The 14726-nt window shown below is 32.5% G+C and overlaps 1 protein-coding gene across 8 annotated transcripts in view; it reads left to right on the top strand.

Annotated features, from left to right (window-relative positions):
- Positions 1-14726, top strand: part of LOC107443911 (plexin-B) — a 193497-nt gene that overhangs the window by 43667 nt on the left and 135104 nt on the right. For 5 of the 8 annotated variants that reach the window (XM_071182958.1, XM_043047550.2, XM_043047548.2 and 2 more), the window contains exon 2: positions 11600-11646. The exons of the other annotated variants lie outside the window; for them this stretch is intronic. The gene's annotated coding sequence lies outside the window, so the exon portion shown is untranslated. The remainder of the gene's footprint in view (positions 1-11599; positions 11647-14726) is intronic. 8 annotated transcript variants of the gene reach the window in all.

Here is a 14726-nt window from a genome sequence, read left to right as displayed (position 1 = left end):
TTAGTATATATATATATATATATATATATTAAGTCGGATTACTCAAAGAGACGATTTAGGTATTAAGAATATTTTTGGTTTTGAGTAAGAAATAAGCAGATTATTTCTCAGAAAACTCAAATATCTTTTTTTTTCTCTGTAAGTCACTGATTTCATGCGTTTTCAATTTCTTTCTTTTTGTGTTCCAAAAATTGTTGCTAGGATACAGCAATCTTTCTGTGTTCCACAATCCCTCATAATTGCCTGACACAACGCAGAAAGTGTTTTACTCGGTGGAATCTGTTCGATGGGTGCCAAGGAATTCTCCTCACACGAGATGGGGATGTCTCCCCCGTGATTCCACGTGGGGTGGTGAGGTGGGAACATCGATCCATTTCCAACCATTGTTTTACTCGTTTTATTTTAAAAAGTAACAGACTCATTAATTAATTATTGTCGTGGTTTTGTTTCACGTTCTTACTTGTGAGCTTACTTAATCAATAATAAATTCATTTATGATTAGGAGGACTTTATCGCGGGGGAAATCATTCATGGCAAATTCACTTATATAACTAATTTAAGTTTAAAGGAAAGTGAATTCTGGTACACCTGGAGTAAACCGCGTACATTCAAATGTTAAGAAAAGGTTTTTAAAATATCATAATGCAAACAAATTGTTGCTGGATTACGCATTTGTTTGCATTTAATTATCGAGAAAACATTTTTCCAGCATTTGAAACTTCATGGTTTACTCTACTGTGGCAGAATTTTTTTGGGCTTTCTGCGACAAACCTCTCTAGTTCTAATATCTTTCTGCAAGATGTTTTTAATAATAACAAATATGCATGTTCAGGGGTCTGTCCAGACATTTTGTGAAAGGTCCGTTTTTCGTGAAATTGTGAAAAAAATTACTCATATTCTTTCAACCAGGGTCCGCTTTTATGAATTTGTGCAAATAGGGTCCGTTATTGCGAAAAAAAAACTTTTTCAATGAGTTTTTAAATTGTAAAGACATACAAGATGATGCTCAACACTGTAAAATTATAATTAAAAAAATTACGTTTTAAAAAATAAACAACAATTGCTGCTTCTAAATTAGAGATGCAACATACAAATATTTGGTATTTAGCCTATACTGCTGAACGCAGAATATTCATTTCGGACGAATAATGGAAGAATCGTCCGCCGAAGACAAAACTTAATTCGTTTCTTTCTTGTTTTCTGCCCTGGGAAGGGTTTATTCGATTAATAAAATAATAATGAAGATAAACAAATTTGTGAAGGGTCCGATTAAAAGAAAAATCATTTTGTGAAGGGTCCGATTAAAAGAAAAATCATTTTGTGAAGGGTCCGTTTTTAAGTTAAAATATTTTGTGAAGGGTCCGTTTTTATGAAAGGATATTTTGTGAAGGGTCCGTTAACGGACCCAAATTTCTTCTAAACAGACCCCTGATGTTACTAGTAGAATTTAAAGTAACAAAATCGTTGTGTTTACAAAAACGAAAAATTCCTATAATGTCAGAAATATATCTGGATATTTAAAAACCTCGTGGAGTTCAGTAGCAATAAAAAGTTGAAAAAACGATGAATTCGTCACATTAAAAGTAAATAATTGATTTGAGTTTCGCTTATAATTAAATTGTTTCGGATTTTTTTTTTTTTTATTGTGAAAATTCGTAACAATAACTGTCAAAAATAACGATTGAAATACCACATGGATTAAGGAGAAAATCGACGCAAAATGAGCGCGGAATGATTTCTGGAGAGAAAAAAAATCTTTCAACATTTCTGCAGAAAATAATTTTTTTTCCTTCATTATTTTAGATTTTTTATTCTTCTCAAATAAGAATAGAAGAATCACGAACTTTTCTTTCCCCACCAATCTGCGAAAAAGGAATTTTTTAAATATAATTTTAGAGAAGAGAAAATTTCAAAATTCTTTACTTCTTAAAAGAAAATTCTTTCTACAAGAATTCTGTAACATTCTGCGATAATGTCGCCGCTATTCTACCGCTGCGGTTTATTCTTATAAAGTTATAAGTTATAAAATCCTTTTTCACCTACACAATTTGAAATTAAGTGTTTAGAGAAAAGGGAATTCAGGTTAAGATGTTTCAAATGCCAGAAAAAATGTTTTCACGATTTCGAAAGGCAGTCAAACCGAGGGATTATTTCACTGCGTAATCCTGAGTACTTTAGTCATAATTTGTTTGCATCTTTTGGAAACATTTTTTCTGCACTTCGAACTTCATGGTTTAGTCTAGGTTTAATAGTATACTCATAATTTGTTTGCATTATTATCTTTTGAAAACATTTTTTCTGCACTTTGAACTTCATGGTTTAGTCTAGGTTTAACAGAGTTTACTTTCCTCTAAACTTTTAATTACTTATATAGGTGGAAGAGTATTTGCTATAAAGGATTTTTCGCTCGATATAGTGTCCTCTAAAGCTTTTCGTGACGCATATTAACGACTGTTTTGAACAGAAACGTCAAACGAAATTAAGTGAAACTCGCGACCGTGAGACATTTTTTCTGTAAAACTATTCGTGTTACATGGAGAAGAAAACCTAGAAAACGTTAGCTCATCTGTCTGAGAGCTCTCACCAACACATTTTGTTGCCAAAAAGTAAGAAACTTGCTTTCTAAGGAAAATGTACTTTAATGTTACCAATTCTGCATTCATTCCTGCTTCGGTTCTATACAATCTATAATTGTTTTTTTTTTTTTTTTACTGGAAATAATATAAAATATTCCTAAATGAGCTAATTGTAGTGCTACATATATAAAAAAAAGATATATTGATAATTTCATGAATGTGTATTCCTACTTAATGGAATTAGCTGAGTTAATGAAGTTATTTATTCAATGTTTCGAAATATTTTTTCGTCTATGAAAAGAGCAATGATTTTAAAACACTGTTAGTGCTCAATTTTTTCTGTTTTTGCTGTTAGTAACCTTTATTATCTCAAATAAAAAAAACTTTAACCTTTATTCTCTTTACTTCACGTCAATTTAATAATATAATTTAAAAAAAATGGCAATTTAGTTTTTTTTTTCCACGCATTAAAGCCGTAGTAGCTGCTTAATTGTTCTTTTTCTGTTATTTTTTTTTATATGTTTTAAATAAGATTAAACGGTTCACAACTGTCAAAAGCTTGCTAACCCTGCCTATTTATACTTTTTTAAGTGCTTAAAAATATTTTTGAGTGCTTGAAAAGTGCTTATTTTTTGTTGAAAGATTTGGCTACGCACCCTGCTCTAAATATGCAATGATTTCGTTTTGATCTTGTATTGATTTTGTATAGCTCTAAAAACCTATTCATGCCTTGTAGGGTTCTTTTTAAATGAATAGGAAGAAATGATGTCGAATATAAAATAAAAATTATTTAATAATGAATGAAACAAGATAAAATACGTACACTAAAAAATAAAATCATCGTAACATAACCAGAGCGTTTATTTATGTCTGCTCACCTCCGTATCCCCCGTTCAACTGACTGAGGATGGGGCGATTGCTATGGTTACCTGGCATGCCTAAAGCCTTAAACTAGACATTTTTACTTAAATGATTTAAAAACTGATCACACAAATCGTTTTATGAACTCTTAAATATTAATATTTTTCTGTCGAACACCATTAAAGTTACCTAGTTTAGTTAAAGTTACCTTAGTTACCTCTATATCAAATACAGAATTTTTTTTTTCACACACTCGGGATGCTAACTACAATGGTGTAAGAAATTAAGAGAATTTGCAGTCTCTAGAACTACTGGATCGATTTTAATGAAATTTTGTTATGTATGTACAATGATGCACTACAAAACAAATAACAATTCAGCAATTGTAATACACACACGCATGATCGTGCGTAACACTCGTTGGAGTCTGAAGGTATGAAATTGCTACAGGACAATTGCAGCAGGAAATGATAAACTGCCTTATTTCAAGTATGAAATCACGCTACAAGGTCTGTATATCTGAAAGAGGGGACCCTATACCCCCCCCCCTATTAACCCATTTTGTTTATTCTGCAATCGCTGTTTCATACCTTCAGACTCCAACGAGTGTTACACGCACGATCATGCGTGTGCGTATTACAATTGCTGCATGGTTATTTGTTTTGTAGTGCATCATTGTATGTACATAACAAATTTCATTAAAATCACTCCAGTAGTTCTAGAGACTGCAAATTCTCTTACACCATTGTAGTTTGTATGGTAGGTTACAGTGCATTTTTAACGATTTAACATTCTTTATTTCGTTTGAATGCCTTTTCGATTGAACTATCGTGTTTTCGTGCTGAATTTTGCAAGACCATTATTATTAGTAGTTGTATTTTCCTATATTTTTTCACGCTTTGCTTTAAATTGTTTGCATGCGATAAACGTGTTTTTCTTTATTTTAGAAATCGCACTGTTAAGGAAACAGCGTTGTCATCAAGTTCTTACTGATCATGGTGCATAGCGTTTTTAAAAAGTGCTTAAAGGTGCTTATTTTCGATTTTCGCTGCTCTTAAAGGTGCTTTTTTTTATTTGTGTTCTTAAAATGTGCTTAATTTTCCCTTTTCCAGGATGAGATTTTTTTCCCTTTACCATGTCGATTTTCGCCGAGTATTATGCAAAAGCTTGCTTTTCACATTGTTCTATTCAACGTTTTCACAATTCATTCAACCACAATCTCTTTCAACGTACATTCGGTCCATAGCGTATGAAAGCACCCATCATTTTACACGTTTGATGAAATACTTTGCATGTGTGTTTACTGAGCTGGGTAAGGTGAGATTCTTGCACTCTCACGTGCAACTCTACTGCATTTTGCAAGATATTCTCCATGTGAAGCTTCATTTTTCACCCTCTGATATCTAACCGAAAAATCTCTCGATCATTTTATAATGGCTAATATAATCAAGAAAAAGAGTGCTTTGTTAGAAACTAGTTATTTTATCATAATCATGTAAAGTCTTTGAAAATTCATGTGCGTTTTGTTAATTTATGTAGTTTTTAAAAATATTTTTTGTGTGCTTATAAAGTACTTAAAAGGTGCTTATTTTTTGCTGAAAGATTTGTCTTTGCACCCTGTGATCAGTTCATAACGACGTACTTTATGATATCTGCAATTTTTTTTCTCTATAAATACAGCATAAATGCGTTATTTTTACATTACTATTCTTCTATTTTTTATGTTTGTTTATTTTTATAATTTTTTTTCCTTCTAAAACGCAGCTTACAAACAATTGAATAATTGTTTGTAAACTGCTGTTTGACTTAACTCTAACGATTTTTCCCCTTTAAAAAAATCGTTTTACATATCCGTCCGAAAAGTTTCCATTTGCTTCTCGCCGTGCATGCTATTACCTTTTTATGGACTAAATAGTCTAAATCTGGTACACTAATTAATTTCTTCTTCTTTTTAATAGAAAACAAATATTCTTTTTTTTCTCACTCCAGCTCTTTCTGAAAATCGGTTTTTTTTTATTTATTTTATTTACTTTTTATGTTGTGAAGATGATTCGAGAGCTGCAAAAGAATCGTATTAATGGAATATGTTGTTTCTCGAGAGTGTGTTCCAAGTTCACGTTTTCGATTTTATGAGCTGTTAGAAAATCGTTAGAAGTGCGTGATGTACATCGAAACAATTTTCTTCGCTGTGGCAGCAGAATTCATCTCGTTGTTGCTACACTCCCTTATTTCATTCTTTTTTCTTTCTTATTCCCTATTCGAATATCGTAATTTTTTTCTTCTTCTTTTATCTCGGTGATCAAAACGAGTTCTCCCTTAAAAATTGTTCGTAAGGTGTCTTGAACGACTCATCAGTAAATGGCTTAAATGTATATTGCAGGCCTTACTTATGGCGTTCGTTCTTTTATGCTTGGAAACCTTCATTTTTGGAATCCACTAGAGTTTTATTCATCATTAAAATTATTTGTAAGGTGCTTTCATCAGTGAATATCTAAAATTGACTATCGCGTTTTATATTAGAAAATAATTGTTCCTGTTCAAAAAGATGTTAACAGTTATAGAAACCATATACTGCTCGACTACTCAGTTTTCGCCGCCAAAAAGAACATCCGTTCCTGATAAGAAGAGTTCGCCTTCCAATCAGGTGAACTGAATTCGTAACCCAGCGATACGAATTCCACACCTGCAGGCTCGCACAGTGCTCAAGTTAAAATATCCTCAGTGACAGTCCTTTTGCCGTCACGTTTTCCTTTCCATATAACTCAAATGCAGATTAGCTCCATCCAAAAGTCTTAATGCGATATTATCGTATTCGATATTTGAAATTGTTAATTATTCGCATGATAATTTCGTATTCAATATGTATGAATGATCGCGTACACTCATCTGTTGTATCGGTACCTGGGGGATATCCAACTACTTTCACCAAGGAGATTTTAAACTTATAAAATAATAATAAAAAAGATATTTGCCTGGGGGTGGCTACGAGTTATTATACCTTTGGAACATCGAAAAAGCTTTAATTTGGGATGACTGTTTTTTTTTTAAAAATGTATTCTTACCGACGAACAACTTTTTCTATTTTTAAATTTAAACTAATGCTCACATTTTTTTTCTTCTTGATTAACATCCGCTGAACCCATAAATTAGAAGTTTTGTGAACCTGCTTCAACCTGCATTCCATGGTTCGATGAATAGTTTTTCTTTTTTGCTCTTGGAAATAGAAAAGACACTGAGTTGTTAATGCTTCAAATAGAAACAATAGTTTCGAATTTTTTAAAATACAATCGTAATTTTTACAATTAAGTGTTATGTAGTCTCTGACTCCTAGTTTTAGAAATTATTTTTCTTTTTTGCAGCAAAAGTAATTATGCATTAATATTTCAATAAATTAGAAATAATAGACGCTTACTGAATGTTCAAACAAATAAATGAAAGGGAGACAAATATTCTTCTTTTGAGATAAGTATTGTACAAAAATTCTATTTGTTTCCTAAATTTTTGTTGGTGCCACTGGAAATAATATTTTGCTGAACCCTCAATTGTTTTATAAATATATATACCTGNATATATATATATATATATATATATATAACCATAGTTGAACAGCGGACCTAATTTTTGGGTTTAACGATTACTAATGTTCAACTCCGTAGCCTTGTATTTTTGAACCCAATCCAGAAGACAAGGTAACAAAAGTTAAATTTGCCTTCGTGGTTGACTTTTTGATGAAACTAACCCGCATTTGCATTAGATGGAGAGGAAGACCACGAGAACTTCCCAAGGGGTGGCCTAACGGCAAGGGGACTCTATCCCATGATCCGTCTAACACTGAGGATATTTCGCGTCAGCACTGTGGTCGGTGCAAGCCACATGCGGAATTCGTATCGACCAGCCATTGTCGGGATTCGAACTCGTTCACTTCATTTAGTTTTATGTTTATGTGAATACTTTTAAGTGCTTTTAAAAAATATTAAATGCGTGGTTAGCGTTTACCAATGACAGACTTATTCTGCCAACAGAAACTTACGATAATTTATTTTCCTTAATGTGTTCTGATCTGATCTCATTGGATTTCTGACTTTAAAATTGTCTTTAAAATTTTAGGATATTTAGCTTGAACAAAAATAATCCGAATTTTATTTATTCAGTGATTAGGTAGAAATAATTTTTGAAACATTTTAGTTGGAAATATCAACTATTTTGGATTCATTAACACGTTTTATAATAATGCTGTTAATTCATCTGGCCAAACTATTAGACGCACTTTAAGATTCGATGTAAAATCTTATTTATATAGATGATACAGCTTTATTGTTTTTACGAGAGTGTTTACACTTGTTTACCTTAGCGTATCAATTTTGTAATGCAATACGTTAAAAATAAATACACATAGGAAGTATATAAAAAAATCTCCCGTATTAAAAACCCATTACATGTATGTTTAAGTATAAAAGTATTGCCTATAAACTCGTACAAATCATGTCATTATTAAAACGCTACAGTGCGTTGAATAATTTCATGTAATTATTACAATATGATAATATAATACCTGATATAATAAATATTCTATATTTATACCGTCTAATGTATGGAATCGTTGAATTTATATTAATATTGCCTAATTTAACCCATTGTGACACGAACGTGCAAACCGGTTTCTGTCCCGTGAAAACAAAGATGTATAATGATAATTAAAATTTTCATAGAATCTTATAGTGTGTCTAATAATTTGGCCAGAGACTGTACTGTTAATATATTGCATCAAATGATTTGGCAAGTAAATATTTAAAAAATCCTGTAATTTAGATCCTGTAACAATGAAATGCTTAATATAAAGAACTAAAATAACTTTTGAAAAAAAAGGGTTTAAAAAAAACTGTTTGTAGCCGATGAATGTTCCTTTTTAGTACTTAGAATACAAATTTTAACGGTGAAATAATTTGCAACAATTAATAATTTAAAGGTTATGATTTACAACAGTTAAATAATGGTACGCGATAATTATATTCAGTGACAGCTTAGTGTATGTTGGCAGAATGTAGAGAGCCAGAAAAGAATGTTTTTCTTATACAGACGAGTGACGCCTCATTTTCAATCTGTTCCATCGTGGGTCATTTAATCTAAACAATCGCCATGCTTTACCGTTTCCAATCTTTCCGGATAAACACAAATCTGTTGGCAACACTCCAGAAAAATCTGCCCACACACTCGCTTCGATGTATTTTTTCCTTTCATTCAAGACATTTAGAAATTATTATTTTTATAGTTTTTTCTAATTAAATAAAACAGCGTGTGTAGCGTTTTTAAAAAGTGCTTGAAGGTGCTTATTTTTGATTTACGGTTTTTAAAAGCCCTTAGAGGTGCTTTTTTTTATTCGGGGCTTGTAAAAAGTGCTTCATTTTTTATCTTTTAAGAAGAGATTTTTTATTTGCCGTATCAATTTTTATAAATTACAAAAAAAAAACATGATTTTTCACAAGTTTTTCTGTAATATTTATCAGAAACTAGTTATTTTATGGTGGTTCTGTAAAGTTTAAATTTTGTTGATTTTATGTTTATAAATTAAGAACTTTAAATGATAGATAAAAAAATTATTTTTATTACTGCACGGAACACAGTTATGATTTTTTTTGTTTATGGAAAGTGATTAAAAGCATTTTTTGAGTGCTTAAACAGTACTTAAAAGGTACTTATTTTTGTGCAAAAATCTGACTACGCACCCTGATAAGATATTTTGAAATGGAACTAATATTTTGTTGTCACGTTGCAATTAATATGAAATAAGATATTTTCGAAACTTTTTAATCCAAGAAGTTTCAAATAATATTGCACTTTGTTTATTATTAAACTAAATCGAAATCTATAAAATGTATTTTTTTAAAGGAGACAATTTATTTGAAACTTGCAATAATATAACAGTTTAAAAAGTTAAATAAAATTCTGAGCCTAAAACTGTTTAAACTAATAAAAATAGTCTTTGTAGACTACAATTTGACTAAATTAAAAAAAAACACCATGTACTTTAAAATGTAATGAGGTAGTACCATACAAAACTTAAGTTATGCTCATATTTCACATCTAAACTATTTAATGTTGTGTTAATAAAGTTAGGATTTTTCATAGCTACTTTGGGATTATCCCATCTACCATTTTCGCCTAACTCGATATTATCGCCAAAAGGTAGCTTTGGCGCTAAAAACCGCAAATTTTATCAAATTTACTGCGTAATCCTTGTCTAAGCGAATTAAGTTTTCTTTAGCCTGTTGATATTCAAAAATAATAATAGATTCAAGAATAATTCAATTAGTAATTATAAGCATACAGAGATTTTTACTTTGTTTTGATTATTTTTATAACACTTTTTATGAAGTATTTTTACACTTAAATTTTTTTTTTTAGTATTTTATTATTATTTGATAAATATAATGTGTTTAGAATATTTATTTTGAAAATTACTTTTCATTATGATGGTACAGTAGGATTTGCGTATTTTCGCGAAGGTTGACTGATCGACAGTATAATCCCAAAGTACAGGTCGAAGGGATGTTCCCAAAATACAGGTTGAAGGGATAATCCCAAAGTACAGGTCGAAGGGATGTTCCCAAAATACAGGTTGAAGGGATAATCCCAAAGTACTGGTCGTGGGGATAATCCCAAAGTACAGGTCGAAGGGATAATCCCAAAGTACAGGTCGAAGGGATAATCCCAAAGTACTGGTCGAAGGGATAATCCCAAAGTACAGGTCGAAGGGATAATCCCAAAGTACAGGTCGAAGGGATAATCTCAAAGTACAGGTCGAAGGGATAATCCCAAAGTACTGGTCGTGGGGATAATCTGAAAGTACTGGTCGTGGGGAAAATCTCAAAGTGTAGGTCGAAGGGATAATCTCAAAGTACAGGTCGATGGGATAATCCCAAAGTACCAACGCACGTAATTACTTCTCATTCCTCTTTGTTTATTTGTTTTTCCTCAAATGTTAATATTTTCCACAAAAGTATGGAAGATATTTTTTTATTTTGTTGATATACTAAATTGTAGCTAAATAGACGATTCCCAAGATTTAAAAAAATAACTATCTTTTCTCGAGAAAAGAAAAAAAAGAGAAAAAAAAAACCTAGCATACATATTGTGGGACTTATGAAATAAATATGAAGTTATTTTGCTCGAAACTTTTAATAATTCAAATGGGAGACGATTTTCTTTTCGCTCTTTTTAATTTTATTTTTAAAAAATTCTATATAAATGCTAAGATATATATCTGATAACTTGCAACCACACTTTTGATTGACATCTACTTGACCTGGAAGCTTATAAAATAAAGATCTCGTGTGGGCGAAATTAAATTTCTACAACATATATAAATAGTCAGTATTTAAAGTAAATGGCAGGAAAAAAAAAAAACTCTGATATTCGGAACAAATTGGAATTCTAAATAAAATTTGCTTTAAATTCAAATATAAAATGGCTCTTTCAGCTCCGTGATTGCATTTCAGAGTGCTGCAGATTAACCGAACATCCTATTTTTTCCCTACAAGTTTAACAATTAATAATTCTCAAACTAATTATCAAAAAATTATTAAAATAAATAAATAAAAAAATAAAAACCTTTTGGTTATGTTCATAAAAAAATATATGTTCAAAAAATTATTAATGTTTCTAAATGCTTACTAAAAGCCCTTGATGGCTCAGAGGATAGGGCCTTCCATTGAGGTAAACTGGGTTCGAATCCCAGCGATGGCTGGTCAATACGAATTCGCATCCAGCTTGAAACGATCACAGTGCTGTATCCTCCGTGGTAGACGGATCACGGGTTAGAGTCCCCTTCCCGTCAGGCTAACCGTGAGTGGTTCTCGTGGTCTTCCTCTCCATGCAACGCAAATGAGGGTTAGTTCCATCAAAAAGTCCTCCACGAATTCAAATTTTCCCAATACTTGATTCAACAGTTCTCTTGTCTTCTGGATTGGGTTTAAAATGACAGGGCTACGGAGTTGAACATTCGTAGTGTCGTAAACTCATAAAATTGGGTCGGATGTTCAACGATGGTTACAAAATAGAATAAAAATAGACCAAGGAAAAATATTCCCTATTGGTTGAAATCTATAAAAAATTTTTGGTAATCATTTAAATGAAACACTAATATTTTTTTTTTTTTGCTTCAGTTTTAGATTGAATGGCTTACATTTTGCTGAAAAGATATTAAGATCTGGTGAGTACATTTTTGGTTGCAAATTTAGATCAATTAATGCTGCATCGAATTGTATACAGGGTGATTCTGAAAAGATGGGGAAAATTTTAGGAAGTGATAGTACACACCCAGACAAACAATTTTTATCGAAGAATGCATGGTCGAAATCAAAACCCAAAACCGCTAGAGGGCGTCAAAGTTTATGTTCTTATATGAGGCAAAAACACATAAAGAACGATGAAGTTAAGTTATAAAAGCAAATTTAATGGCATGTGATTTCAATAAGTGTCCAAAACAGTGGCCGGCAGCGGCTATGCTGGTACAACGGCGAAGAAAAGATAGGCGAACTTTCCCTGCAGCGGCCGAAAGCTTGGCGACAAATAACGTAGCGCAGTAACTCGCAATAGGAATGGAGCTTTCTCGTTTGCATGAAAAAACTTTCCAAATGCGCCAGCACCTTTGCGTTTTGTTTTCGACCATGCATTCTTTGATAAAAATTGTTTGTCTGGGTGTGTACTATCACTTCCTAAAATTTACCCATCTTTTTAGAATCACCCTGTATATATTAATACTATAATATACAGGGTGTTTATAAAGTCCCGGACCCATTTTGATGTTTAATAACTCGTAAAATAATAAAGATAGATTAAAATTAATAACATAAATGGTTAGATAGACTTAAAAAGTTTCATGAATCTTGTTAATGAACTTCCACGTGTGCCCCCTTCGTCGCACGGAGAATATCAAGTCGATAGTCAATTTCACGCCAGGTAGCGGCAAGCATGTCGGCATCCACAGAGGCTATTGCGGTTGTAATTCTGGCTTTTAGGTCATCAATGTTCGACACGATCCTCCTGTAAACATTGTCCTTTTTAAATCCCCAAAGAAAAAAGTCCAGCGGCTTTATATCAGGTGATCTGGGTGGCCAAGGAATTGAACCTCCTCGCCCAATCCATTTTCCTGGAAAATGGTCATTCAAAGAACTACGAACGATGATACCGCAATGGACCATATTCTTGCGAACGAACGGTGCACCATATTCTTGCAAAAAGACATGTGACTGAAGCTCTTCTAGTTGTGGAAATACGAAGTTTTCCAACATGTCTGAGTATACGACTGACGAGACAGTCTTTTCTGTAAAAAAGATAGGCCCAATGACTCGGTCGTGCATTAGTCCACACCACACATTAACCTTTGGGGAATCTCTTTGTGTCTCACGGTATTCATGGGAGTTTTCAGATCCACATATGCGCACATTATGGCGCATATGCTGCATACATTCACCGACAGATGTGTGAAGTGTACGAGGCTTCCCTACAGACATGCTGACAGGAAATTTTGACGATGACTCCCTCCACAATTCAGTCTCGAACTTTTGGCTGGGACCCCACCCCTCAATACAGCCCAGACCTTGCGCTAAGTGATTTTTCATCTTTTCCGATGTTTCAAACATCATTTTGGCGGCAACCAGTACAACGATGACGAAGACGTGAAAACGGCCGTGACCTAACAGTCCTGATTAACTGTTACGAACTCACAGCAGTTACGAAAGAAGCTGATTGGGCCGTGATAGGTAGGGCACTGGGCCCATGTCCAAGAGTTCGTGTGTTAGACGAAGATGGTGACTGATGCACGTTAAATCTGTCGAGTCGCAAAGTTCCTCATGTTCCCGTAACAAATCCATACCTCTGGGGGTAATGATGCAAGAGTTCCTTTGTCTTCTGGATTGGGTTCAAAATAACAAGGAGTAGAACATGAGTAGTCGTAAACCCAAAAGAATTGGATCTGCTGTTCAACGATGGGTGTATATATATATATAAAAAGAAGCAGATTATTCACAGAATAAGCGTTATTTCTTGTGACGTCAGAGCATTCGAAAATCAGGCCAAGATTCTCTTCAATTTGGGACTTGGTAAACAAAACTGCTGAAAGTTGGAATTTGCTTTTGATAAAGTGAAGGAAAAAGAACGAAAGAATATTTGCGAGAGAATTCTTTTGTGAGTAAAAAGATCTATCTCCGATAAAAAAGGGTGGTCCGGCCGTTGAAATAGGTGGAAAAGTGTGGATTATTGGCAGGAGGTCGAACCGATATCGGAGAAAGCTTTTCTCTTACACTGTTTGCGAAAAGAATCTATAGTATCGAACGAAAAAAAGAACCGTTCAAGAGATTAACGCCTCACATCTATAAGTCTCGTTTGTTTTGTACTTTCTCTCTTCCTCCCCCCCCCCTTTTTCTTTCAACTTATTGAACTCGCTTAAATTAAATTTAGTCCTTTTTTTTCTCTTTTTATTTTCCCGTGTGTCCGGTTCAGTGATTTTCTTGGATTTTTCCTCTACCAGTTTACTTTTCAGTGACATTTTTCTCTTTCATTCCATCTTTTTTTCTTTTTTTGTTTTATCAGAACTATTTGTCGCTGATAAAAGAAAAAAGAGTGAAAACGATATTTATTATTTTCACGATTCTTACTTTAAGGGAGGGGGGGGGGTTGTAACTGAAAAGAGGAACATTTAGAAAATACTCAAAGATTATAATTAATTAGAATTGAAGAACGTCTTCTGGTTAAGTCTATAAAAATAAAATTTAAAAAAAAAAAAACTGTTTTATTGTAAAAGCAAGCTATTGGTAATCTGCTAATGGGTGCATCTTTACAAAATAATAGGAACATCGCTTATCATTTTCGCATATTTTTTCGTGAATTATAAAAAAATGTTAATTTCGTTTTTTTTTTCCTTCTCGTGTCAACTCTTGAATTCTAAAAAAAAAAAAAAAATTTTTTTTTAGTTTTTCCTCTTTTTCGTTATTATCTTTTGCATTATAAAAAAAAATAGTTTTTCCTCTCCTCGTATTATATCTTAAATTATAAACAATGTCTTTTTTCCCATTCTGGTATTATATCTTCAATGTTTACTTAGTCTATTTTCACGTTCTGGTATTATATCTTGAATTATGAACAATGTTTACTTAGTTTCCCCCCCCCCCCATTCTTTGCATTATATCTTGTTTACTATCTTCTCTTATTATCTCAAAAACTCAATCCCCGTAAACTAAAGCATTTTTAAACAATGAATAATTTAAGAAAAAATAATTGCGACGCTAACCA

Source organism: Parasteatoda tepidariorum, chromosome 7 (assembly GCF_043381705.1).
Source record: "Parasteatoda tepidariorum isolate YZ-2023 chromosome 7, CAS_Ptep_4.0, whole genome shotgun sequence".
Classification (NCBI taxonomy): Eukaryota; Metazoa; Arthropoda; class Arachnida; order Araneae; family Theridiidae; genus Parasteatoda; species Parasteatoda tepidariorum.
Note: the sequence above shows the minus strand (reverse complement) of the source record. Positions and strands in the feature narration are given on the sequence as shown.